The sequence below is a fragment of the Scylla paramamosain genome, chromosome 10, assembly GCF_035594125.1.
Source record: "Scylla paramamosain isolate STU-SP2022 chromosome 10, ASM3559412v1, whole genome shotgun sequence".
NCBI classification, from domain to species: domain Eukaryota; kingdom Metazoa; phylum Arthropoda; class Malacostraca; order Decapoda; family Portunidae; genus Scylla; species Scylla paramamosain.
Window position 1 is genome coordinate 640296 of NC_087160.1, and position 4705 is coordinate 645000.

Sequence of the window (4705 nt, forward strand, 5' to 3'; positions counted from 1 at the left end):
CTTCAGACAAGGATGTTATATTGACAGAGAATGTTTGAGACCCCGATCTAATTTGGTGTCATATATGAATAATGAAGACAATTATACCAGTAAATTTAGGGTAAACTTGGCCAGAAATTACAGGCACTGGTAGGTGTCGTTGTGACAGATACCCCTCCCATTCCCTACTTCCTTCCCCTGCGTCTGCAGCAAGCCCAGCCCCTCCATGCTTCAATTCCCTTCCCACCCACATGGTTCCCTTCTTAATTCGTTATAATTCCCTTAATCTTCACCCTTACCTCTACTGCTTGTCCATCCCTGTCACCATCACCACCACCACCTTCTCCTTGGTCCATGTCTCTATGCTATCCTATTTTTCTCAGTGTACGAGTATCTTAGTAAGCTTTCCACAAACACCCCTGCCAGGACCAACTGGTGTTATTGTTTTTCATTTGTGTTCCTTCTTCCTGCGACTGTACTATGTTGAGTGCATTGTTTTTCTTTCGACTAGAGTGGCTAAGAAACGTTGGATTTGTACAGCGCACGAATAAGTAGCTTCCTATAGGGAGAGATAGCGTCCTAATATTTAAAGAAACACTTAGAGAAAATGACACTAGAAAACAAAAATGAATTGATAAATTTAAAGGATAAAAAAATATAAATACAAGTGTCTTATAGCAACACAGCTCTCGTAGTGTAGTGGTTATCACGTCTGCTTTACACGCAGAAGGTCCCAGGTTCGAGCCCTGGCGGGAGCAATTAAAATTGCGTTAGTATTTTTTTTCTGGAACAAAAGAACATAAAAAAAATAAATAAATAAAGGATGATGCAAGAAGCCACCAGGCCTACACGTGGCGGTCCCTCCATGAACATACCTACACTTTTTGCCACCTGTCATTCTCGCCCTTAAATTTATCTTATCTTGTAAAGTAGAGGTGGTCGTTTTAGGATTCACTGCTATACATTTTTATTATCTTTTTGCAAGAATTCCATGCTTTCTTTAGGCTAAGTGGCCTGTTCCTACTGGTGAAAATAAATAAATAAATCAATAAAAATAATAATAACTATTTGTCGTCATTATTATTATTATTATTGTTATTATTTTATAGGGAGTGCCACGTGCAGGCCTGTTTGTTCCTTGCAGGCTCCCTTGTTACCACGCTCCGTCGCTCCCCAGCTCTGTTCGCACACTTACGGTAATGATCTGTACTACAAAACCGTTCATGCACAAATTAATGACTCGCTGTGGTTGTAAGCGGAAAATTTAGCTGAGAATTTACCAGGCATTCTTTGATTTCTGTATTCTATCCTCCTTCTCCTCCTCCTCACCACCACCACCACCATCACGAACGCCACCTGGTTCGTGCCACGCCAAATAATGACATTCAAATTCTCGCGTTCTGTTATAAAAATAGTCAATCAACAATGCATCATATACCGCGTCATGGTGAACCTCCGGGTGGCCCTCACAGTGCACACACCAGCTTCACCAAACACAGCCCAAAAAGTATGTTGGATTGGGGTGAGTGTTTACCGATAGCCTCTCCTTCACACCTTTTTTTTCTCTCAACTTCATCCTCGAGCCGTCTTTCTTTTCTCTCTCCGTCCCTCTCCCTCTCTCTGTCCCACGTAGCGACACAAGACACACGATCAAAAACCCTGAATTCTGAAACGCTTTACTCTCTCACCACGACTATCTTCAAAGGCCACAGAGATGATTAGCCGGTTTCCCAAGAGTGTTTCCCCAGTTAATACTGTACTATTAGAACCATAAAACACCCTTAAAAACGTGTCACTTCAACTATATAGAGCCTTTGAAAGAAGTGGAGGTTCAGAGCAGAGGAGTTTCAGAATACAGAGCAAAGAGCGATGAAAAGGGTTGAGGGAAGATGCTGGGACTGGGAGAGTAACAGCTGTCACCTCCTCACCTCCTTCCCCGCGCGGTGCAGTTACGAGTTTTTGTGCTAACCTATAACGGGGCAGGAGACATATCCAGCCAAGCCATAAACCACAAATTCATCAAGTCAGCCCGCCACACACGCCAGACAGACGGCCAGCTGTGCAAGATGCCAATCACTCTTCCAGTCAAGTAGTTATTCATTTAACTGACTTGCTATCTCATTAGTTAGTCAACCAGCATATCAGACGGTGAGTCAGGCAGATAGTCATGCAAGCAGTAATGCAATCACCCAGGTTGTTAGCTCGGCAACTACTAAGAACTGGCCAGGAACCATGTTAATTACGGTAGGCCATTCAGTCGGTCAGCCTCTCAGCCAGTCAGCCGGCCGGTGAACCAGACAGCCGGCTACCTAGCTACTTTCTCCTTCGAACGTGGTGTCTCCAAAATCTGTCGCCTCGCTCCTCCATCCCTCCCTGCAGTTCATACGGGAGATAACACTCAAGGTAGAGACAGATGCAATAATAGTTGATCTCTAGTCAGTTTAAGACCCGCATGCAGTAACCCTTCGCTCTCTCACCATGACTGTTTTCAAAGGAGACGGGATGTTAAGCCAGGCTATCAAAACTGTTTCTCTTTTTAATAATAATAATAATAATAATAATAATAATAATAATAATAATAATAATAATAATAATAATAATAATAATAATAATAAATAATAATAATAATAATAATAATGTAGAAATCTAGTTAATATCTCACTATCATTAAAAACACCATTAATAACTCGCGTAGCTTCAACTATATACAACCTCTTGAAAGTAGTGATGATGTGACGCAGAAATTTTTCAGAATATGATCTTAATAAACATGTCTTCATCTGCATTTTCAGCTTCCTGTACGTGTGTGTGTGTGTGTGTGTGTGTGTGTGTGTGTGTGTGTGTGTGTGTGTGTGTGTGTGTGTGTGTGTGTGTGTGTGTGTGTGTGTGTGTGTGTGTGTGTGTGTGTGTGTGTGTGTGTGTGTGTGTGTGTGTGTGTGTGTGTGTGTGCGCGTGATATCCTTATCAGCACCCGAAAACAACGAGTTCTTAATTCGAGTACCTTACAATTAACTAATTTTCTAAGGTGTTTCATGCACTGGCAGTGACACTTTCCTACCACCGCCGTGGGGAACACCGTACACGACACCACTACACATCAGGTAATTGGGTTGAGTCACGACGGTGAGATGTTACTGGTTCATACTACTACTACTACTACTACTACTACTACTACTACTACTACTACTACTACTACTACTACTAACTCCTGTTCTGTTGCTCCTGTTGATCCTGCTGCTTTACTTAACTTTTTTACTTATTCCTTTTTTTCACTCAGCTTATGAGTTGCTCATCACAAGTAGACGGCGACTTCTGCCTTGCTCGAGAGGGAGGCAGATGCTTGCGCAATGAGTGTTTTTACTGACGCGGCGAGGGAGTGCAGATCTTGTCACAACAAACTTGACCCTTCCCTACGCGTGGCATCAGGAAACAAGAGCGACTATCAAAAGCCATCATTCTGAAACGCTTTGCTCTCTCACCCCGACTATTTTCCAAGATCACAGAGATGATTAGTCGGATTCTCAAAAGAATAATTCTCCTGTTGATAATGTAGAAATCTTGTTAATATGTCACTAGAAAATCCGTGTCATTTCATTTAGAGCCTTTTGAAAGGAATAGAAGTGCGCGGAAAATGCTTCAGACAGAATGTGGCCCTACGAGATGACACGGGATGCAGGAGTCTTGCTGGGAGTTCCTTTCCTTGCACACCAACTTCTGCAGAACTCCACTCGTGTGTTTGTCATTCTGCGCAAATTCAGGCTAACTCAAACTTTCGTAGATCCCGCAGGCCGCCCTTGGGTAGCATAGAGTGTGGGTGTTGTGTGGGGGATCAAAAAGTTTAAGGTAGAATTGAGATGCGGGGTGAGGGCAGTGTCTGGATCTGAAATATCGTAATGTTAATCCCAGCAAGGAGTAACACACGAGACAATGAACCAGGAATTGATAGATCATGCCACATCAGTATCCCTGAGGCTACCACCACCACCATCACCACCACCACCATCACCATTACCACTGCAGTATTTGAATCTGATATATCGTAATCTCAATCGCAGCAGAGTGAGGCACGAGGGAATGAGGCAGGAACTGATAAATTATAAAAGCCACAGAATATCTCCCAGGCCACCACCACCACGACCATGACCACCATGACCATGACCACCACCACCACCACCACCACCAGCAACAACAACAACAGCCAAAGGGGGAAAGGCAAGACAGGAATGTGCCCAGTGGAAACAAAGACATAACTGAGGAGAGGAAACACGTTCGCACCAGGAGGCAGAAATCCCGTATTGAACAAGTGTATAGGCCCCGCTTGCCTCGCCCCCGTGACCCCCTCACCTCATGACCTGTCTACCCTCTTCCCCTCACCTTCCTCTCCCTACCTCCAGCTTCCTCCTCCAACCCCCCTGTGTGCATGGCTTTCAAGGATTCTTCGTCTCAACTTACTGCAGCTTTCTCTCTCTCTCTCTCTCGTCTTCTCTCTCTCTCTCTCTCTCTCTCTCTCTCTCTCTCTCTCTCTCTCTCTCTCTCTCTCTCTCAGACGTATATGCACACAGGCTCAAGGCATTCACAGGGTTGATGAGCCGCACACGCATCTTCTTGTATACTTAACTTGTTCCATAAACACGTGAACAGCTGCCCATGTAGGTACTCAACACACACACACACACACACACACACACACACACACACACACACACACACACACACACACACACAC

The 4705-nt window shown here is 44.1% G+C and overlaps 1 non-coding gene across 1 annotated transcript; it reads left to right on the forward strand.

Annotated features, from left to right (window-relative positions):
- Positions 1-664: 664 nt before the first annotated feature.
- Trnav-uac (transfer RNA valine (anticodon UAC)) lies at positions 665-737 on the forward strand. The gene has a single exon. It is a non-coding gene; the product is annotated as a tRNA-Val (tRNA).
- The last annotated feature ends 3968 nt before the right edge of the window (positions 738-4705 follow it).